This window comes from Eufriesea mexicana, unplaced genomic scaffold, assembly GCF_001483705.2.
Source record: "Eufriesea mexicana isolate 0111107269 unplaced genomic scaffold, ASM148370v2 scaffold1140, whole genome shotgun sequence".
NCBI lineage: Eukaryota > Metazoa > Arthropoda > Insecta > Hymenoptera > Apidae > Eufriesea > Eufriesea mexicana.
The window spans coordinates 849,145-873,810 of record NW_016909285.1 but is presented as its reverse complement, the minus strand read 5'-3'; the positions used below and the strand labels follow the sequence as shown (position 1 = coordinate 873,810).

At 38.5% G+C, this 24,666-nt stretch overlaps 1 protein-coding gene across 1 annotated transcript in view; it reads right to left on the bottom strand.

The window, feature by feature from the left end:
- The window catches only part of LOC108547707 (titin homolog), a 102,361-nt gene extending 77,899 nt beyond the window's left edge, over positions 1 to 24,462 (bottom strand). The window contains exon 1 of the mRNA XM_017900331.1: positions 24,215 to 24,462. The gene's annotated coding sequence lies outside the window, so the exon portion shown is untranslated. The remainder of the gene's footprint in view (positions 1 to 24,214) is intronic.
- Positions 24,463 to 24,666: the final 204 nt, after the last annotated feature.

Below are 24,666 nucleotides of genomic sequence, written 5' to 3'. Positions count from 1 at the left end.
GCCGAGCCGATGGTGTAAATCTTGTGCAATTTACATTTAAATCCACGCGGAATAAATTACGTATGATTTCGCTTTAAATCAACAGAGTGTAAATTCTGGCGGGAAATTGGCTAAGCTCGAATAGAAGAAGAGGATCGCCGACCGGAAGTATCGATTACACGAGGAATAAGCCTTCCGCGAGATAGCATTAAATCAGCGAGATTTAAACCGGCATCGAAGAACCGTACAGTTCGTGTAATCGATCGTTAACGTTTATTAAACCTCGTCTTCTTCTGCGTTATTAATTAGCTGCTCCGTGGAATAGAAAAATGGCGATTAGCATGATTGTCTGGGAGTTAGGATAATCACAGTTGTTCGTGATTTACGAACTCGATGAACGAAAGGTATTTCGATATTTCGATCTAGAGTTAACTTGGCGATTTTTCAAGGAGAGTGGCGGAAATGGAACGGGTTAGGCTAAATACTCGAGTAAATTAGGCAGGGAAAAAATATGGTAAATAGAGGTCGGATTGGCGAGAGTAATAAAACTACGGAAACCACTGGTTAATCAACTGTAACGTTATTGAATCAAGGCTGAATCTGATTTCCCTGTGATTAAAATAAATACCCGAAGTGGTCTTATCTCGAGCCAGGGAAATCAATTGCTGTTTACAAATAGTCTTCCTAAGTGTTATGCTGAGATTACCACTTATCGGGTTTGTCAGAATTGAACGATGTTTTCGACGAGATAAAATCGATCGAAAATTCCCGGATACGCTAAATAAGTAACATTCCGATTATCCGGTGTCCCGATCCAGATGACAAACAAACACTGTCGATATTTTTAGTATCAGACGATAATCACTTCGCTGGAAATAACAGAATCCTTATCGAATAATACATCGGCAATTTCGATCTGTAATAAATAATTCAAACCAATGTTAGCACACTTTATGTTCATTAACATGCGATATACGCACGATTAAACACAAACTGCGATATCACAGAGTGCACTGCATTTGTTGAATTTTAATATTTTAATTTTTTTAATTCCTGTAGTGTAACTACGATTGAGTAACATGTTTAGAATGACATTTTTTAATACACTCCATTTTATACTATAGACATTCAAAAGACAAATTCAACTATCTATAATAACCGTATCTTTGTATGTACTTACTTGTGTATGTCCTTGAACCTTAAAATGAGAGGGAAGTTCAAATAAAAATTCGATTTAGATAATTGAAATGATTCAGGTAATTCAAATAATTCAAACTCAATGAAATTCGAATAATACAAATAATTGAAATTGAAATGTTCAGTTCAGTAATTGCAGTTCGATTGGAATAATGGAACTCGTGGATTAAATAAAGATATTCAATTATTTATTCCTATTCATTATTTCCGTCACGTTCATCTGTCCCAGGTCAGCAAAGCAGTGCTATTATTACAGAAAACGACCGCTTAGAATTTACGACTCGATATCGAACTGGCTTTCGAATCGCCACCCTTCTCCTTTTACTTCCAGAAACTCTGTCGAACAGCACGGTGACCGATCGGGGGAATTAATTTTCCGTTTTCTTCCCTCCGACTAGCTCCCGTTATCGTCCAACTATCCTAATCCGTTGCACGAAAGAACCGGCGAACGTTGGTCGAACTAATTTGTACAACTGTACGGCCGTACGACGGACGTTGCGAAACGACAGATTGTGAAACTGTGTTCGAGGTGAAATTGCCGCGGATTAATGTAACACATCGTTACAGTTCGTCGGCCATTATTACAACGAATCTATCATCCTAACAGATCGACTGGAATCTATGAATATTGGCAATTCGTTCTACATTACCATCCCTATTTCCGTTTGCAAGTATGTTCAAAGAGTAAATAAAATTATAAGGAAATTGTGAGGAACGTTAATAATAATTAGCAACTAATTTTTTCTCATGACAAGTTACCCAGATGAGCGATTAATTTAAAAAGATAAGTATACCTCTGATAATTAAAATGATAAATTTTCTTGAATTACATTAAAAAATTGGAAATTATGCTTTTCCTAGTTTATTAATAGCTTTTCCTATTCTACCTGATATTTCTAATTTTAATTTCGGCTTTTAATTATGTTAAATTATACGTGACTCATGAGTTGCTATACGATCGATTTTTCAGGGTAAATAAAATTATAAGTTAATTATAACTGGCGACTAATTTTCTCTCGTGACAAGTTACCCAGATGAGCAATTAATTTAAAAAGATAAGTATGCCTCTGATAATTAAAATGATAAATTTTCTCCAATTACTTTAAAAAATTGGAAATTATGCTTTTCCTATTCTACCTGATATTTCTAATTTTAATTTCGGGTTTTAATTATGTTAAATTATATGTGACTCACAGTTGCTATGCAATCGACTTTTCAGAGTAAATAAAATTATAAGGAACGTTAATTACAACTGGCGACTAATTTTCTCTCGTGACAAGTTTATCAAATAAGCAATTAATTTAAAAAAAATAACAAAAGTATGCACTTAATAATTAAAATGATAAATTTTCTTAAATTATATTTAAAAATTGAAAATTATGCTTTTCCTAGTTTCATAATAACTTTTCCCATTTTATCTGATATTTCTAATTTTAATTGCGGGTTTTAATTATGTTAAATTATACGTCACTCACAGTTGCTATATAATTTCTTTTCCATTTTTGGTGGCATATGAAATTCAAAATAAATAAAATTATAAAGGACGATAGTAATAACTAGCAATTAATTTTCTCTCGTGACAAGTTTCCCAAATGAACAAATTAATTTATACAAAAACAATAAAAGTATGCACCTAATAATTAAAATGCTAAATTTTCTGAAACTACATTTAAAAAATTGGAAATTAATGGGGTGACCACCCCTGTTACAGTTAATAAATATTTTTCCCATTTTACCTGATATTTCTAATTTGAATTTCGAATTTCACTTACGTTATATTACACGTAACTCACAGTTCCTATACGACCGATTTTTTTTTCGCTTCTATTAGCGTGTGAAATTTTTAATTCTACCATAGTATTCATTATACACGGTACAGTGCCCTTATTGAACGCGCAGTAAGAATTTTCCGCGAAATTTCAAAGTTGCCCGAGAACGACAGGGAAAAGGCTAGTTTCGCGGAACGAGCCGGGAATAAAATTCCAAATGAAAGTTTTTCCGCCGGGAAATAATCTCACTGGAATATTTCACGCCGCCAGTTTCGTTCGTACGAGCGTGGAATTCTGTGAAACTCGTTAAGCTCGAGTGTTTGTTTTCTCCATCTATTTGCGGAGATTGAATTACCGCGAACGTTTGTATATCCGAATATTCAGGGCATTTTTCTATCGTAAATGTAAAATATTTTCTTATTCTTCTTTGGCCGCGCGAAAATATTCAAGAAACTCTCGATTAATCGTGACTACTTATCTAGGAACCTCTGTATCCGTGGTTTCTATCCGATTTCGGTGGAACCGATATCCAAACGCAGTTTTATAATTTATTATCAAAAATAAAGGAATAAAAGAAAAAGAAAATTGCAGAGCAATAAGTGAAAGTTGATTTAATTTGCAGAATTTCCTGAAATAGGATCCCTGATTGATTTGGATTAGATTTATCGATTAAAGCGTATGTCTGTTAACGATCGGAGATCAGGTTTGAGATATCGTTGATATGAAATTATATTTCTAAATATTTTCAAAGATTTACGAAGAAATTTATTGGAAATATTTGGGTCGTTGTAGTAAGAGATAGATGACAAGGTAGATAGATAATAATGCATATGAAAATCAGTTTATTGGGATTCGGAGATTACTTGTCGAAATAGGGGAAATTTTTGGAAATTCAGCAATATGGAATATTCGAAAAAGATTTCGAAAGATGGAATTGAGATAGGTTTATTTCGATGCCATTTTGTGGATCTTGATTGTTAACGTGAGGTTGATAATTTAAGCTACAAATATAGAGTAACGTGTATGTACATATACAGAATTCCAATCGGTTAGTTTCTATCTACGTCAGAAATTCCAAGTGTTTCCCTATTAGAAGGATTTAAAGCAGGTTTGAACGCAAACTAGTATATCAATCCCTTCCTGTCTTCGGGAGTGTTCTCAATTGACGATTCTATTTTAAAATACTTCAAATCTAAACCTAAACATGAGTTCAATTCCAATTTTAAGGAGATAGTAATTTTTTCAACCCCAAAATGTCGTCGATTACCAGTTTTATTTTAAAATATAGTGGAGTAATGAAGAAACGGAACCTTAAACCCCAAGCCAATGCCAATTTTAAAGCCAGACTACCTTTCTCGTACTTCAAAATGTCGTCAATTGATCTTCATTCAATATACTGTAAAGCCAAGAAAGATAATGAAATTAATCTCAATTTCAAACTTAAATCAATTTCTTCTAGCTTCTCAAAGTGTCAGCACTTAATATCTCCGCCTTAAAATGCTTTAGAATAAAGAAGAACCCCGAACCTAACCTCAAACTCGATCCCTGTTCGATTAAAATGCTTTGGAACAGAGAAGAGCCCCAAACCTAACCTCAAACCCGATCTCTATTCGATCAAAATGATGTAGATCAGAGAAGGACCCCAAACCTAACCTTAAAATCGGTTCCTATTCGATCAAAATGCTTTAAAACCCAGAAGAACCCTAAACCTAACCTCAAACTCGATCCCTATTCGATCAAAATGCTATAGGACAGAAAAGGACCCCAAACCTAACCTCAAACTCGATTTCTATTCAATTAAAATGCTGTAGAACAAAGAACCCCAAACCTAACCTCAAACTTAATTCCTATTGATCGAAAAATGCTGCCAAACCAAGAACCATTCTAAACCTAACCTCGATTCCAATTTGAAACTTAATCCAAATCCTTTCATTCTTTTAAATTGCCGCCACTAGACACCAAATTCACCCAAAAGACTCTGAATTTGATATTCATCCAAAACCCTCTCTGAAACAAAGAGAGACCCCAAACCCGATACCAGATTCCAGTCCCTCCCCAAGCTCGCAGGACTCATCCACGTATGAATATCCTTTTAAGAGCCTATTCGAATCACTGGAACCAACCGGTACGTCGAACCCAACTGCCTTTATGGGAGAAGATCAGGCCACGCCATCTATTCGCTGGACCAGCTTTTCTCAGCGTTGCATATGGACACGCGATACCGGGCGGAACGCGAGAACAGGAACAGGAATACAGACAGCGTATCATAGTGCTCGACTAGCCCAGTATGGGCAGACCTGCATGGCGGATTTCTAAGCGGCCTGGCGCGTGCACACGCGAGCTGTGCGCGTTTGAGCGTACAGAGAACGGGCCTGGGACCCGGCGACACTTTCACTTGCTCGCTGCCAATGTCCGATCGGCTGCAGGCATGCGGTCCAACAACCGAGCTGGCGTTACAGTTTCGTTCCACTGGCCAGGGAATCCGGTCTCAGCCACTGACAATCCGATCTCAGCCGATCGGACAATGGAAGCCCTTGTCTAGGCTGTCTGGGCCTGGAGAGAAAGAAGAGAGATCTGTAGCCGCGTTAAAGGATTCTGGAGAGTTGGTAGAAAGGTGGTGGATGAACTTCGTGGATGATGGTTTCCATGAAACTGTGAGGTTTCGAAGGTTTCGGGGCAATGAGAGATTAGGGCTTTATCAGTGGAGCTGAGTTCGGGTTATCTAGGGTACTTTTGGAGGGGTAAGATAGGGGGTTGGTGTCTGAGGATGCTTCTCTAGCCTGATGGACAGTTGTAAGGCTGTCTGTTGAAGGTATCTATTTTCTAGCATGGACCAATTTTGCTTTCGTGTGTAGAGTATTACAGTTATAAATTAATTTCATTTATAAATTAACTTATTATTTATTATTTATATTTAATAATTAGAATTGGAGTTCAATTTTCGGTGGTCGTTGAGATTTTCTTTTGTTAATTTTTCCTCTTTTCTTTATTTTTGTACGAACGTGGAGGTGATGTTGTTCTATGGCGGAAAGGACGAATAAAAATTGTCACGTTGGGAACAAGTTTTCTTATAATGGAGGATTTACGAGCTATTTAAAGAGGTCTAGTTGGGTGAATCGTTGGTAACGCGATTACTTTCTGGAGAAATTCTTGTGGGAATATGTGGAACGTTTTGAATGTCCGCACGAAAGGTGCACGCGAAAGACGAGAGTGGGTTATACAATCGAAATAACTAGGTGCGTCGTGCACGTTTGTTGAACTTCCGTCATCGACGGGCGACCTGTTCGAGAAACAAGAACATGCGGGCAATTACAGTTACGCGATTTAAAAAACGGAATTTCGAAAGTAGGAAGGTGTCAATGGACGATGCTCCGTGTGACAGAAAACGTAAAATAGTATGTTAAATTACATACAATATTGGTGTTAATACCACCCATTGAAAGCAATATTAAATAATATTATCAATTACAAATATTAAAAATTAGTGACCAATATTAATAATATTACTAATATTATTAATCAGTGTTAAAATAAAATATACTGTATGGTAAATATACAATACTCGTATGACACTGTGGTATTGTAGTATTTGGAGCTAGTATATCTTATTATAATATTATAATAGCAAATATTATCTCAGAAAATAAATAAACAATTATTAAAATTTAATCTTGAAGAATTTATCAAAATTAATCGAGGATAAAATATAATACTGTCCAAATTAAAATGTTTAAAAAGTTTGCACAGACGAACAGAATAGAATAAAATTTGAGATACAGATGGCGTCGTAGAGAGTTAAAAATGGCGCGGAGTAACCGATGGCGCGACATAACCTCTAAATGACGCAACGTAGCGCGTTAGATAAAACTGAAACATCTAATTCTCGGTTTCGCAACCTCTGTTTGTTTAACGTTTCATAAATTTTGCGTTAACCAGCTTATTAAACATCTTCTAGTAAACCTACTCCAACAATGACGAGTTCTATTACTTATAACCTATCGCGTTAACCCGCTGAAAAGTGATTTACACGCAGAAGTGGCGAGTCACTGAATAGACAATAAAGCGTTTGAAAATATCACGCTGGTAAATCTCACGCCAATTATGTTACTAATAAACGATCATTCGTTTCATTCAACGATATACCGCAGAAACTGTCATTTCTTTATCTCTCCTTGCAAATGCTAGGTTGAATAAACAGCCGGGTTCAAATTTACGAATGAAAGTGATTACGAGGTTTAATTAACGTCGGTTCTTTCGAGAACCGTGCAAAAGTGAAACTTTCTTCCATGGGAAAAGAAAAAAAAAAAAACTTTATGCGGTAAGGGGAAAATTCTTGACAATTTTCGCGCGCAACAGGAATTCGAATGCACTTTCGAGTCGTCGTGGCTGTCGTGCTCGTTGGCGATTGCCAGGAATTCGGAATGACTTATGCTCGGAGAAAGCTCGACTCAACCTTTAAAGGAATCTCTGGCTGCATCGTCAAGGACGGATCTGTCTATATAACCGCGACAATTCTATCATGAAAAGGTTAATTCAATTAATTATATCGAATTTGTGCGAGTTTCTTTCCTCGTAAAATTCATTAAATCGCGAATATGTTTATTGAATTATGTGCTTTCATTTAAATCGCTTGATTTCAATTTTATGTTCAATTTTCATTAATATCTGGAATTATCCATTATTATCCATTATTATTCATTAGAATTTCGAATATTCCATTTTCATCGTATTCTTAAATTAGTGAATTTTGAACATTGCAATTATGCTTTCGGAATATTTATTTTCTAACATATTATTTTTTGGAATAGTTATTTCTTAACAAAGAGATTTTCAAATATTTGTTTTTTAACAAATTATTTTCACAATATATTTATAATTTTAATATTTTATATGGTTCTTTAAAATTCACGAACGAAGATATTTTTCCATTAAAAAATCTATCGAGTGAAAATCTTTACATCCCACGATCAAGACATTATCTCGTCCTCGTTAGAAACTTTCAAGAAGCATTACGACGAGATCGATGCCAGAGCGAGGATACAAGCAAGAAATCGACGATTAATCGAAAACAGTCGAGTAGCATCTGAAGAAACCTGCGGATCTTTTCGTTTCCATGATATCATCGAGGTCAGTTTCTTCGATTTATCCTCATCGAACTGTTCGCATAATCCAGTCGGACACGATTAACCGTACAATCAACGTCATTCTGGACCATTGGTCGTGCAAACAAGTGAAATTAAAGGGAACAGAAAGATGTTGAAGTCATCCAGGAATTAGTATAATTGGTTGCACAGCCATGGTCGGTATACTTATCAGATTCTAATTAATCAGAAGTAATTTGCAGGAGAACGCAGTGACCACTTTTCCTTAACGATTAGCATTCATTACTCGTTAAGTGGCTTTCATTGTTCCATTACGCTTAATGATAATTTCGTTGCTTAAGTCGTGTAATTAGGTTCCGCGTTATCCGAGCAACTATGCATCCGTGCTACCTTTACTTCTGACGGTTCGTTACGGCCCTGGAAACATCGAGAATTCCGTTATAATTATCGCGTCAAGAGGTATTAATCTCGGGTAGAGTCGATTATTTTTAAAATTACACTCGAAAGCGTCGAAATATCCTGTTATCTGTGTAAACTCATTCAGTATACTGTGTAAAATTTGTAATTAATTTTGCGTCCAAAGTAAACGAGATATCGATAATTACTGATTAAAAAAATGTTCATTTTTCTCAGAAGAAACGCTGTTTCATCGAAATTATTTGTATCACCCTGTATAACATAATAGGAATACTTATCGCTAAAACATACTTACAAATACGATGTTACGAAATGCATAATTTACTTCTTTTATATTTGACCTTGTGTGACCTTGGGGACCATAGTGTACAACATGGTTGAACCCGTCCTAGTGCATTAAAGAAGTTAACGAGCAAAACAGTGAAGGTCATCTCTGTTTCTCCAAGAATACTGTATATAAAAGAAGTTCGAATAACTTATAGCGTTGTCAATAAAATGTTACAAAAAGTTATAAAGTCAAATGTCAATACTATCGCTATAATCGTCAGCCAAGAAGAGAATTCTATTAAATCGAGATAAAAAGATCTGACATACGATTAATAACGGAGTCCTAGACGAACTCGTTGCAATACTGAAATTAATAACTCTGACAATACCAAGGTTGCTCACAGACTTCAAATGTCAACGTCACCGCTACAATTGTCAGCTAATAAGGGAATTCTGTTATATCTAGATAAAAATATCCGAGATCTCAATAATAACGGAGTCCTAGACGAACCCGTTGCAATACAAAAATTAATAATTTTGACAATATCAAGATTGCTCACAGACTTCCAAAGTCAAAGCTGCCACTATAATTGATAGCCAATGAGGGAATTCTGTTAAATCTAGATAAAAATACCTGAGTCCTAGACGAACCCGTTGCAATATTAAAATTAATAATTCTGACAATACCAAGATTGCTCACAGACTTCGAAAATCAAAGTTACGACTATAATTGACAGGCAATGGGAGTATTATGTTAAATCTAGATAAAAATATCTGAGTTCTCAATAATAACGGAGTCCTAGATGAACCCGTTGCAATACAGAAATTAATAACTCTGACAATATCAAGATTGCTGACAGACTTTGAAAGTCAAAGCTGCCACTATAATTGATAGCCAATGAGGGAATTCTGTTAAATCTAGATAAAAATACCTGAGTCCTAGACGAACCCGTTGCAATATTAAAATTAATAATTCTGACAATACCAAGATTGCTCACAGACTTCGAAAATCAAAGCTACTACTGTAATTGACAGGCAATGGGAGTATTATGTTAAATCTAGATAAAAATATCTGAGTTCTCAATAATAACGGAGTCCTAGATGAACCCGTTGCAATATTGAAATTAATAATTCTGACAATACCAAGATTGTTCACAGACTTCAAACGTCAACCTTACTACTATAATTGACAGGCAATGAGAGAATTCTGTTAAATCTAAATAAAAATATCTGAGAGCCGATTAATAATGGAGTCCTAGACGAACCCATTGCAAAGCAGGAATTAATAATTCCGACAATACCAAGATTACTCACAGACTTCGAAAGTCAACTCTGTCGCTATAATCGTCAGCCATTGAGGGAATCCTGTTAAATTTAGATAAAAATATCTGAGTCCTAGACGAACCCTTTGCAATATTGAAATTAATAATTCTGACAATCCCAAGATTGCTCACAGACTTCAAACGTCAACCCTACCGCTATAATTGTCAGCCAAGTAGAGAATTCTATATTTGTCACACTATAATTATCAGCCAATGAGAAAATTCTGTTAAATCCATATAAAAATATCCGAGTCCTATACAAACTCGTTCCAATACCAAAATTAATAATTCTGACAACATACAGCTCGCTCATAGTCCGAACCATCGCGAACACCCTGTATATCCTCGACAAAAGGAAACCCTGACTAACCCGAGTAGCAGCGAGACCAGTCCAATTAGACTTACCTATTAGCGAATCTCCTCGAAAATTACTTTCACGTTATTATCCGGAACATTCCACTTCCGTTTCGACTAAAGAAAAAAGGAGAACGAAGATAGAAGCCTCGATATCCGAAGAACGAAATCACTTTCTTCCCAGCGGTTTCTTAAGCCAACTCCGATTACAGGCAACCCTTGCTACTCTGTTTCTCCCGTCAGCTGATCTCCATATGAAAAACAAGATTCACCAGCAGCAGCAACTCGACCGGAAACTGTTAATGCCGCCATTAACATTCGCTCTTGGTCCCGTGGCAAGTGTGAACGGGGCTTAATCGACCTTTTTGCCCTAACGGTAACGTCAAGGACGTTTCCTTTGTTCTTCTTCTTCTTCCACTTCGTCCTGTTGCTGACACCGCCGGTGTCGGGCCACGATTACCGTTTCCACGGAAACTGGAACGTCACGAAACGAGATGGAAACGAGAACTGTGTGGGGGCAGGAAGAGGTTGATGCAATCGTAATCAACCGACAACGCAACCAACCTAACTGTCTCCGTCTAATGGAACCGTTTGAGGACAACGATTGTCCGTTGGTCTAGTTGCTGTATAGTTATCGGAGGTCGTGGCTGCGGAATGAGATCCTTCAGCCTTTCACAACTTGTTCTTGCGGCTTTATGCGGTCGAAGCGTTTGAACTCGCAGTCATGGGGTCTCTCGTTCTATTCGAGCCTCCATCAATGGATTTTCTGCACAGTTTTCTCAGCCAAGTTCAAATTCCAGCAACTTTTTCCATCTTCCTCTGACGAATGCTCAGAATCCTCCGATTAGATAGGTCTTTGGTTACTTTAGGCAACTAGTCCAGGTGCTTGGAAAGTTACCAATGGTGTCATATTTGTGATTAATTTATCACAGTGGTTCTGTTAGGCCTTCTTCTCATAATTATTTTATATTGGGTAAATTTTAGGTTGTTTCCTAATATTCTAAAATTCGATTATGCTGTTGGTAGTGGTTAGGTTAGATAGGTCTTTGATCCTAGGTCCTTCCAATTAGATAGGTCTTCGGTTACTTTAGGCAACTGGTCCAGGTGCTTGGAAAGTTACCAATGGTGTCATATTTGTGATTAATTTATCACAGTGGTTCTGTTAGGCCTTCTTCTCATAATTATTTTATATTGGGTAAATTTTAGGTTGTTTCCTAATATTCTAAAATTCGATTATGCTGTTGGTAGTGGTTAGGTTAGATAGGTCTTTGATCCTAGGTCCTTCCAATTAGATAGGTCTTCGGTTACTTTAGGCAACTGGTCCAGGTGCTTGGAAAGTTACCAATGGTGTCATATTTGTGATTAATTTATCACAGTGGTTCTGTTAGACGTTCTTCTCATAATTATTTTATATTGGGTAAATTTTAGGTTGTTTCCTAATATTCTAAAATTCGACAAAAGCGTTGATCGAGGTTAGGTTAAGTCCTAAGCAGAGAGGTCGTTTCTGGATGCTCAAAATTTGGAGTCTGGATGAATCGAGGATACTTTCAAGACTTGATGATAGTCACGAATTCTTGGCAAGTGTAGCGAATGTAAGGACGGATAATGGGAGAAACAATTAGCGAACTTTTCCTTGGTTTCTTCAAATATTATGGCTAGGGGGACTGATCACGATTAGACTTAGTGACTGGGGGATTTCTAGGCGGGAGAAAAACCAGTTGCGCCCCATGGATGGTCAGAAGAAATCCTCCTGTTGCTTGATTACTCACTTAGCAGCTTTCATTTGAGTTTCTATCAACGCAGCTGCTGACTTTCGAGTGCGACTCGCCGTTTTTCAGCCGGTGTCTCGCCTATCCGAGTATGGTAATTGTCCTTTCGTTTTGTACTGCGCTGCGTTTTCTGTTTTCTGCACGCATTTCGAATTTTTCCGTTCGGTCCAGTCCTTGTCTTGGTGTTCCATTTGATCTGGAGTGAATCTGACGAAAGTGAGCTTGATAGATCGCTGGAATTTGTTTGCAGTTGGGAAGGTAGCAGGTTGGATTTGAATTTAGATATTTTGCAGGAGAATAGAGTCGTTTATCGTTATCTCGGAGAATTCTGTGATGAAGATTAAACGAAAGATAGAGAAATTCTAGGTAGATCTTTAATTGATAGGTATAGTAGTCATTAGTAATCATATAATAGTAGTATTATAGTCATTAATAGCTAGATAGGTTATTTACTTTTATCAGATTCCTGTATAATTAGGGAAATATCTGATATTTCAGAGATCAGATTATAATTTAATTTAATAAAAATAAAAATAATAGTTGATTCAAATAATAATTATAATAGTAATAATAGTAATTGATTCGATAAAAATAAAAACTTGTAATGTTATTTTATTTTTATCCCAATAAGGATAAAATTAACGTTACTTTTTGATTTTGCTCCAGGAGCATATTTAGACAAATTTGTTTAAATTATTCGAATTTCTTGGAGATTTTTCTTCTGTCACATACTTGTCAGGTACTTGTCGTTTTAAAGTAGAATCGATTAACGGATTTGACTTTGACGGATCAATGGAAGATTCGAACAAGATTCTCGGTCATAACAAAATGATTAATTAGCAAGGCAGATGAGTCGAATCTGTAGACACGGTGGCTTATTTAAATGGCACCGAAGGTGTCCGAGTATTCTTGGAACGCGCGTTCCCAATTCGACTCGTCCCGATTTCCGCGGATTTCTTTCCAACTGCCTGCCTTTTCTCCGTCACTGGTTTGACAGCGATCACTTACTTTGCTATTTCAACTCAGCATCGTTTCGATTCGAACTTCAATTTCTCACGACACTTTAATTACCTGTTATAAATACAACGATCACCTTTAAACTAGAAAATTCATTACTCTGACAATTCAACCAATTTCCTTCCAAAAATTGGTCAAAACAGGTAAAAAGTAGCATTTCCATTTCAGATTCCAAAAAGTTCTGTGGGCTCTCTGAAAAATTAGAAATTATAATTTCTATTAGTTCTTTTTCCAACTGCTGTCGCAAAGTGCTGTCAAAAAATGACAGTTCTGAAATTCTTGATCGTCGCTTTAGAATTCTTGTAAAAATCGAAGCCTTATTATCGGTGGTCCTCAGAGAAAAATAAGAAAGGAAGAATAAAAGGAACTTATATTCTATGCTCCATCTTTATCTGTTCCAATGACTTTCAGTTTAAACATTTCGAAATCGAGTTATTCTCTCGGAAACGTAAACATCAGGCAAGGAAGGCTCCGAGTGACCCAAAAATGGCGGCCGCTGGCGGTCCAGCGATCTGAGAATCCGCGACCAAGCTCTCTGCGAAGTCCTGTTACCTTGGTACCGATATGTTAATTCAAAAGTAATAAGGTATTTAGCGAGGCCTCCTTCTCGATCCGGTCTGTGGAACTGGCTGACCGATGACTCGCAGAGGCGAGTCAGACGAATTTTAAATGGTGAAAGTCTCCCTGGTCGATCGATAGGTCTGATAAACGTTGTCTCTCAGCGATAAGCTGAGAAAAATTATGGTTGTCGAGCATTTAGAACCACGCTCCTCCTCCCCTTGTAGACCCTTCGATATTCGCTCCAAACTTCTATCGAGATTTTATCTTATCGTTGAACGCATCGCTCGAATCTTATCGCGAAAAAATGCATCGTTACATGATTACATGATCGTCGGTTTAATTGTTTGCATTTGAAGTAAACAGAACGAAAAATACGGACGAGATATGTACTTTAAGCTCGTAGGACTAGAAAGACGCTTGGAAAAGAACGAGTGATTCAGGAATGGCGGACGTCGAGAATTTTTGAGGTTATGTTGCGCTATAGAGACATGTCCATGATGATTTGCAAAGTGTAACGAGTGATTTTCTGGTCGTCGAAGCTTTATAATTCGTCGAAGAATATGGAAGATTCGTGGAAATATTTATTCAAGGAATTTTTTAATTTTTATTTCCTAAAATAGCTATTTTTAGTCTATGTTACGTGCATATTCGATAATTTGAAATAATTTATATTATATTATTGACCAGATAGTTACCAAAGAAACGTCGATATTTCTAATAAGAAATAGAAAAAGTTTTAATAAATAATTTATTGACAATCTTGATTTATAAAATCTTGTCATATTTAATAATTAATAAGCCATCGTCTTATACTGATAAACGGAGTACAATCTACTATAAAAATTTACGTTATTGAAGCAAAATTCTCAGTGATATAGGATCAATAATTAGAATGACAGTTATTTATGAGACACCCTGTATATAAGGAAAAGTAAGTACACATGGAGAATAAGCGAAACTTATTCGCTTCGAATTTTGATTTCCTCATGGACAATTGTGATCACGACATATAAATCATATCTACCGACAATTTCGTTACGGAAATGATAATGATTACTATAAAACGTAACGTGGAACACGTTCGAGTGGCCGTGTTCCAATTTTCGGACACGTTGATGTTAATAAAGGTGCCTTTTGTAATTGATCGTCGTGTGTTGCGCGATTACGTAATGGCGTTGCGTATCGAACGCGTTCGGGCTGCGCGCGCAGGTCAGAATTCGACGCGGCATTTACGAACTTTTACATAATCGAACGCGGTATAATCGCGACCGGTCGTTTTATTCCTTCAAATCGTTATGAAAGCATCTCTTTTTCGTCGAAATGATTTTCCTCGTTGCACGAATGACAGCCGATTCGCGTCTTTTTGTCAACCATAAGAAACGAAGTTTGATTGCTTCATTTTCATTTCGAGAATGTGCTACAAATCGTTCTAGATTACTTTAACGAACGGTTTCCTTTTGCGGGAGAATACTCGAGGTGCACGTGGTAAACTTCCTAGGAATTTTCGCTTCTTGATGTTCCAGTAGAGAGATTAATATAACTGTGGACCGTAATTGGGTTGGAAGTTACAGTTATGGATAATAGGTGTCCTCAGTGGATTGTCAAGATCGACGTTTGACATCTCGTGGGCAAATCAATATAATCTCGTTGAGCGAACGATTTTCTAATTGACAACCACTCTCGCGAGAATTCTAGCGAGTTTGGAGTCTCGAGGCCTTTGTCTTTAAATAACCATGCTCCATTTCTAATTCTACGAGGACTCTCTAGCCCAAAATAGCGGATTACAAAATCTTTAATCGTAGAAAATTCTTTCGCTGCTATTCGACTATAGAGAAAAAAATAAATAAATAAAATAAAATAAAATAAAATAAAGTAAAGTAAAATAAAATAAAACAGAAGAAGAGGAAAAAAGAATAAATATATAAAGTAATACCTAATTGATAACGTTTCTGAGAAAATAATATATAAATCAAAATTGAGTAAACTTTATTAGAAATTTTAGAATATTTTCCGATTATCTTAATTATCGAAATATTAATATTTAGACGAAATTTTTAACCACATGGTAATACATCAGAGATTTGCCAATGTCTTTTTAAAAATGTTCTGAATTCTATTAAATTATTCATATCTTCTAAATGAGAAAAATAATAAAAATTGTACATATGGAAGAAATCTCACGTTTCTTCCCGAGCCCTCGCGTCGCCATATTGCGAAACCTAACCTAAAAACGCTCCGAAACTACCGAAAAGCAATGGACATGATAACTCCAGTATCCTCTGTACAGTGTAATAAAATAACGAAAAATGTATAAAAAACGAATTGAAAAATATTTGCCCTGACATAAAAATGTCTTGCAGTTGAAATGTTAGAAATGGGAAATGACTATGTTATGTGTAATACAAGTTACGATATCAAATTCACGGTACGCTATTCGACGACTCGTCTTGTGAAACGGATAAGCTGCAATGGATTTCTAGGCCGTACAAAATATGGCGCCATAAAGTGTCCCCTCCGGAATGGCCTGTAATACCCTATTACACTAACAAGATTAGTATTATTGTCAAAGATTATTATCGTCAATACGTAGTCATCATCTGAGGTCACGTTGGATTTTCGGGACGATGACTCAAGGCCAGAAGAAGATTCGACTGCAGCAACAGCCCCCTCAAAATGCAAAATTATCTACCTTTTAATTAGTCACTAACTAGATAAGAATATTTCAAATAAAATACACAGTGAATCAACGTTTTCGATCAGTTTGCCTAAACAACATGTCACAAATTTTTCCTTACGATAAATTTAACATCAGAATCATTGAAAATTTTATATCGATAGTACCTGAGTTACGACTATTTAGAAGTCCAATTAGCAGTCATCTTGACTGCGCATAATTTTCTTTATTTTGTAAATTTTCTCGACAAACATCGCTGACAAATATTGTTCCACCCGAGCCATGTTTCTTGAGTCAATATTTTTCACCAGTTTCGTAATCAATTAACTACCATGCATAGGATATTCACTTTTAATAGTCTCGAGGTCTATAATCCTGATACAGTCGTAGGATAAATTACATCGACACTCGTTGTGCAAAATACTTAACACCGATTTCATGTCTACGCCAATGCTTTGTCTCTCTCTCAATCTCGATGCGTCCAGCCCACTCTCTCCGTCGTACCGTGTAATTACACGTTACACGAATTCGAATTGTAGATGTGTCACTTCCTATTTATTACATTGTGGTCGGATCCGCATTCCTTCCAGCTGCTGAGCTCTGCGCAGTGCACTAGGCATCGCAAAGGAATCGAGGAAATTTAAATACATTCGAATCAATACAGTGCTATTTATAACGTTGACACGTCCAGTCAATAGCGAAAATTGTCGTGACTTATTTTTACGACTGCGTTAGAGAAGGTGGACCTGTTATACACTGGCCAATCAGGCAAGTATTCCTGTCGAGTGCAGACTCCTGAGCTCTGTACAGTTCATTAGGATTCGAAGCAATGCGAATACGTTAAAATCAATGTGTCTCTATTTACAGATGTGACATTTCGAGCTAATACGAAAGATTTATGTCGTCTATCCTTCGAATTATGTTAAGGAAGGACCTATTACACTGTGGTTGGCTAGGTCTGCATTCCTTCCAAGTACAGATTCTTGAGATACACGTGTCCACAGAAGATTTCTGTCACTTATCCTTCTAATCATGCTAAGGAAGGACCTATTACACTGTGATCGACTAGGTTTGCATTCCTTCCAAGTGCAGATTCTTGAGATCCACACATATGGTACATTATAAGCAGAAAGAGATTAGAATCCATGTAATTCCAACAGTGAAAATTCGTGTGATCTATTTTCACGATCCCATTAGAGAAGATAGACCTGTGACACTATAATCAAATTACCTCGTGTCTAGCTATTTACAATACCTTTTGTCTACCAAGGAAAATGTCATCTGCTCAGACCTCTGTACACAGCAAATCACCTAATAGGTGATGTTGCTATAGTTATAATAACCTAAGCGATAAAGAGTATTTTCTGAGTATTTTCTTTCGACTATCGCTGTAGGTACAGTGACTATCAGTGTTTCGAACGCTTGTATCCAAGCTTGTACGCCACTTGAGATCCCAAAGACCCAGTCTCGTGCTCCCTTCGTGGCAAGAAGGAGCTCGTATTACCCTCGGTTCGATAAACAGCGAAGCTTAGACGCGGCAAGGAGTATACACAGCCTGGTCGGCTATTTTCGATCCGCAGGCCGTTTTGAAATCGAGCATGCCGCTGAATCGGCGCACGCACCACGGGGTGGTTCGTCGATGGCTCGTTGCACATGCAAGTGCAGCGTCGCAGGTGCAGCCTCGAGTGACGTCAGAGACCATTGTTCGCCGCGTGGCGCAGCATCATGGATCTCGGGCTCTCCGCGGTGCAACGACTTTCCTACGTCGCCTTTACGAGCCTTTCTTAGTCGGTTTCTTCTTTTTTCCTTTCGTCCCTTCGCCGCTCGTTTGCTCCGCTGTTCCGTGCTGTTCGGGCTGCGCGCGACAGGGGAGGAACAAGGACAGCCATCTTATGTATGCGAGGCGGACTCAACTGTTCGGAAACGGGAGTATTTTCGGTTCCAGGGATCTCGTGGATACTGCACTTTTGTTGGGGACAGAGGCCACGTTCAGTTTCAATAAATTTCGTTAGCTGGAATTTTCATATCATAAGATATATCGCGAAGGAAGGGGTCCATCTTGAGCTCGATAAGTTAATTAGGTTAGGTTACGCGCGTAGGGAAAATTAATCACAAATGGGAATATTTTCGGTTCCAGAAATCTGAGGAATACTGCATTTTCGTTGAGAACAGAGTCCACTTTGAGTTTGAATAAATTTCTTTAGCTAGGATTTTCATGAAAATATATCACAAAGGAAGGGGTCCATCTTGAGCTCCATATGTCAATTAGGTTAGGTTACGCGTGCGAGGAAAATTGTTGTAGAAATGGGAGTATTTTCAGTTCCAGAGATCTGATGGATACTGCCCTTTCCTTAAGAACAGAGGCTATTTTGAGTTCGAATAAATTTCGTTGGCTAGAATTTTCATGAAAATATATCGAGAAAGAAGGGATCCATCTTGAGCTCCATAAGTGAATTAGGTTAGGTTACGCGTATGAAGAAAAATGGTCACAAATGGAAGTATTTTGGGTTGAGAGATCTAATAGATGTTTGACTTTCGTTGGAAATAGAGGTCTCTAACTCCAATCGAATAATTTTGGGTTGATTAACTGGGATTTTGATGAAGATAGCTTAAAATGGCGGATAAAAATATATTGCGAAGAAAGGTGTCATTTCCAGTTCGATAAATCAATTATGCTAGACTACGTATGCGAAGTTAAACTTCTGAATTTAATCTTGATTAAATAGAATTGTGTTAAAGCTACAGATCATTCTGAGTTCCAAAAAGTAGTTAGATAAAGGTAGATTAAAAATGCAGGCCACGTCTTGAGCTCAATACATCAATTAAACCAGGTTTCATCGAAAGAGTGAATTTAAAAGGAGCACTATATATAGTCTTCATTAGGAATTGTCTGAATCTATAGTTGCAGTGATGTCCAAACTTTATCACGATCGGAGCCATATTTCATTTATCAGAATTATTCGAAAGTTTTCTGATATATATATACCAATATATATACATATATATGTGAGCATTAATATATACAAATGTTTCTTGTTCGTTACTTAATCGTTACTTTGCACATATTAATTATTAATACACGCGTCACAGTGTTTCCTTCGTTCATTAATTATTAATAACCTCAGTTTGATTAACGAGTTTGAGACTCGAGATCCACAATGTGAGAACCACATTAAGTGACAAGAAGTGCCACTTGGCTATCATTGACCTACAGTGATGCATTAATCTCCCTCACTAAAAATCCAGAGATCATCCTAATCAACTTCTCACAATCAGTAGTAACCCTAAAGTCCCATTTTCATACGCACCTGTCACCCGCATAGGCCTAACCTGATTCTCTGAAACCATCTTTCAAATTTCATTTGCAACTAATGAAACGAAATAGAAGATACATAACCTGGTCCTCGGCAATTTCGACACCTTCGTTCAAATTCCGTATGAACCACTGGAAGCAGAATCCAAAAGACGCGTCAGACAATTAACACTGAATCTAGCACGGTCAAATAACCGGTGAATAGAAAAGTAGTAGAATCTTCAAAAGTTGAATAATGAAAGACATTTATGAAAGATTTGTTACACGTATATTAAACGAAAAATCGCGAAGACGAGTGATTAGGAGCATAACGTTAAATGTGGATGTGCAATTTCGAATGCAAGTTTTAAGAACGGTCATTTAGTCCATGGTACGTTTAGTGTTAATATTCATTAATTGCCCTCATAGACATAACTTGATATATAATCTTGGATATACAAGACCTAACCCTTGGTAATCTCTGGAACCTTCCAGTACCAATTGCATTTTAAAATGGAAGAAGAATGGAAAAATTCACGTGGTGTTTTTATAGACAGATTTATCGTTCTCATAGACACAACCCGATCGATCTTTAACGATCTCAGGGACCTCCATTGAGATTGTATTTCAAAGGAAGGAAAATAAGAGATCGAAGACGGAAAAGTCCAAGTGTCTAGCGAAACAAACATCTCAAGAAAGCTATCGATTGGCCAGGGCATTTCCTTCTTCCAACGACTTCGACGAAAGCCTTTTCCTCGCGAGTGGCGCTCGCGCGCATGCCGCGTCGACGGAATTCCAGACATCAAGGCGAACCGCGGACCTTTTATTTACGTCCGAGCCCCGTTTCCGATCCGTAACAAGCAGGATCTTTAAAAAATCGGCGAACAGCGTGTCTCGTGGACCCACGAAGCTCACCGTCCGCCTGGGCCACGGTGCACGCGTCTTCTGCAGCCGGTTCGACTGCATTTCATGGTTACCCACACACTCGCGACCGCCACCAACACGCCTGTCCGTTTCCCTCGTTCCGTGTGCATCACGTACACACTTTCGATCTTATATGCAAAACACATGGAAACGATTGAGCGAGCCGTGGACCGGCCCCGAGCCACGCAAGCCCCGACGAAATTTCGCCAGGAACGATTGATGAATAATGGTGTCCGCGTGAATGGCGAGGAAATTTTTGTTTCTGCCCGATCCACTGATCGTTTACACCCATGGACGTTTCGAGTTTTCGATATTCCCTAAAAGAGTTCCAATTTACAGCCGTATTTCTTATTTCTCTCTGTGCCTCCATTTTACTTTTGTATTCGCTTATGTGGTTCCTTTCGGGAATATTTTGCGTTATGGTTGGAGGGGGCTTGTAAATTTGGACGTTACAGATGTTTTTTGGTAAAAAGAAATATCCTTTAACGAGAAAAAATTTTTAAATAGAAAATAAGAAGGAACGTCAATAATTATGGTAGATGAATAAAGATGGGTTCGAACTGGTTGAATAAAAAGATCGTCAAGGGGAATATTTTAATGACAGAAGGGGAGTATTAATATCAATGAACTCCTATATTCTCACTATGCTATAGACAAACACATTTCTCAATTAAATCATCGTTTAATCACATCTCAAAATTTTTCAGTGAAAAGAAAATCGGTGACACTAAAGTCTCCAGTGTTGAAGAATAATTGCAATGAACCCCTATACTTATATTCTACTCTCGACAAACATATTTCCTAGTTAAATCATCGTCTGATCACGTTTCAAAATTTTTTAGTAAAAAGAAAATCGACACTAAAATCTCCAGTGTCGAAGAATCATCGCAATGAACCCCTATACTCTTATTGTACTCTCGACAAGCACATTTCCCAATTAGATCATCATCTGTTCGCACTTCAAAATTTTTTGGTAAAAAGAAAATCGATGATACCAGAGGCTTCAGGAACAGTAGAATGTAATATCTTCAAACAAAGGCAAAGAATTCATTCACAAATTCGTGCGTTTACTGTATCCACAACACGCTCATTTTTGTATTAGACCATCATCTCTTAATTAAAATTAATTAATAACATCAGAAAATCCTCAAGAATATTTTAATAGTAGTTCACAGACGTTTCCTCGCGATCTAACCTAAAAATATAACAATTCATCGATTCGTACTGTTACTATACTCTGACCAGACACATTTCCCAATTAAACAACCATTCGTTTGCATATCAGAATTCCTCAGCTTTCGTTTGCAGCCCAAAATTCCTCAGAATTCCTCAAATGAATCATAGACACCAGATACTCCGTGAACAAAACCGAATCGCAAAGAATATTTCAACGAGAAACCAGGACTGTGGAGAAACGCATGTCCAGAAAAGTATGACATCTGGAAGGAAAAGGCAAGGTGGAACGGGGGTTCCCGAGAAACATCAAGGTAAACATCAGCGGAATAGCCGTGCAGCTACGAGGCTACCTAATACCATCGCTACATCCGAGAACGAGTCGAGTAAATCCAACAAACTCGAGGAAGATATAAGCCTCCAGTTCCAGTAATTGCTTCCTCTAGCCACCCATACGATAATTCTCCGCGAGCCCGCGCACAGGTCGGTTCTTTCCCCGGCACGAGAGGCCCCAGGACACTCCGAGGATACTTAAGATTCCTCCATCTAGCAGCAACGCGTTTCGTTCGGCGCATTAGCCTAGCGCGACTCCATCTGCACGTAGAGAGGAACACGTCCGTCCGTTCGCCCTAACCTCCCCTTCCCGGACACGCCTGGAATCACAATTTCAAATGCCCTAACCGATCCTCCCGATCGCCTGGCCTAACCAGTGGCGGCAGAAGAGCCACGCCATAGTCGTCTCCCAAACGACGCGTGAAGATCACCATTCATGACTTTGGCCCAACGATTCCTTCCAACTGCTCCTTAACACCTTCGCCTAGCTTTGGATCCGCAGACTATCCCGGGTACCGTATATACCCTGTGTTTCCAAAAATACCAGACATGTCTCGAAGATCAGAAATATTATTTTAGGTGATATATATATGTTACAACGTGAATTTTATTTGCTTCTATACCTGGACAGTGTACATAATGTTCTTAATGTCTTTAATATTTTGCTTTTCAACTGGTCATTTGTCGTAGACGAGTGTGTATGTACTAGCAATAAGCCGGCACTTAGGCTTTCAACGGTTGATATTTAGCTGGCGTGCGATGTGTAACACGGATGGACAGGCTGACTCGGTCGGAATAGGTTTGACGAATCAGCGGAGGCTATTACTTTGGATAAAAAGGAAATTGTTGGGAACTTCTCGAGTTCAAAGGAACTTTGACAATGGGCGTCTGGGTGACGGCTCTTCCTTTTTTCTTTCTCGTTTTGGTAATCTTGATCTTGGGTCTTTGATGCTCCACGACTCCTTAATGTCTTTGTCTACGTAATACCTCGGACTCGGGTTTTTTGGCTGGGTCTGTGGGTCGGAGGAATTGCGAGGTCGTTGCGCGTGAATCCTCGTTTCCGCGAAGTGTAATAAAGTCTAACCGTGAAGTGTGGTGTTGAAGGGACACGATTGGATGCGAGATGTTATCAGGAATTAACGAAAATTCGGGAGAAGCCTTGGTAACGATTCCGGCAAAGCGCGTGAAGCGTTGCAATATGGTAAATTTCCATATGGAGAGACTTCGCAGGTTTCCATGTTTAATATTACCGTTTATTATGAAAAATAGACAACGATGGACAGACCAAGAGCAGACTGTAAAAGAGTGTGTCAATTTTGAGAGAGAAAATGAGACGTAAGATGTAAAATAAAAATATGGAAGCACGTAACAGACGTAGGATTGGATGGAAAGTAATTCGAGTATCGTTTGGAACCTCACTGAAAGCCCACGGAGACCTGTCTAACAGTCCGTATGATTTTCTGATGAATATTAATCACGGCAGACAGCGCGCATCATTTATACTGACATTTTGACTCTAATCAAGATTTTCCGTGACAAGCAGCCGGCTATTTTTAGCCGTACTATGATTATCCCGTATAAAGGGATCCGTGGCTCTTCGAACGGGATGTTCGATCTAACGCACTTTGCATTTTTATGTAACATCGATGGAACAAAGGACGTTTAGAAGATCGCTGCTTTATCATCGTATCGTGCATTCGAATCACCGGTCACTGCTCCTGCCACCCACCTTCTTTGTTACAGCGTAGCTCATTTGCAGCGGGGAGCTCAATGAAATTAATTCCTAGACCTTAACTCGTTTCCGTAGGGTGGCCGCTGTTACAAGCATAACGGCAACACCTACTGCCAGCCCATTATCTGATCCCAAGATCCCTACGAGTGTCGTACAATGACCGACCGTGTATCACGAATAATTTCTCCCGAAAATTCACCTTCCTTTATCGAAACGCGACAGGAAAACACGTTTCTCCGACTAAATTCGATTAAACACCTCGTTGGATCATCGATCAAACGATATCCCAAGTCTCCAAGATTCCCACGAACCATTGAACGTTCGAAACTCACCCTCGCCGGCGTTCCTAGATCCCCATGACACTTGGCACACTGGTAAACACAACGGTCGCTCCTTGATCCTCGGGTACGCGTTCAACAAGTTCCGCCGAGTCTCTGATATCCCGTGGATCACGTGTACACTCGCGCGAGCAGCGTTCGACGATCGATTTCGGGGCGAAAAGTCGCGACGAGGCGAAAGAAACGCGGGAAAACGCGGACTGACCGAACGCTGACGAGACGAGCGCGATCCGAGGCCTTCCCTCGCGATGGAAACAGACTTTGGGCCCCCGAGTTGGCCGCTGCGCTCGGCCACAGGACCCAGACCGCGCTGCGCATGCGCCGACCGGCCCCCACTACCGGCCAGCGCCGCGCTGGTGGGGAGAGCAACCGGCAACCCTCTTACGTGGACCTGCTCGTTTTCACGGCGGCCCCGTGCACACCCGATTCGTTCACCTGCGGATTTT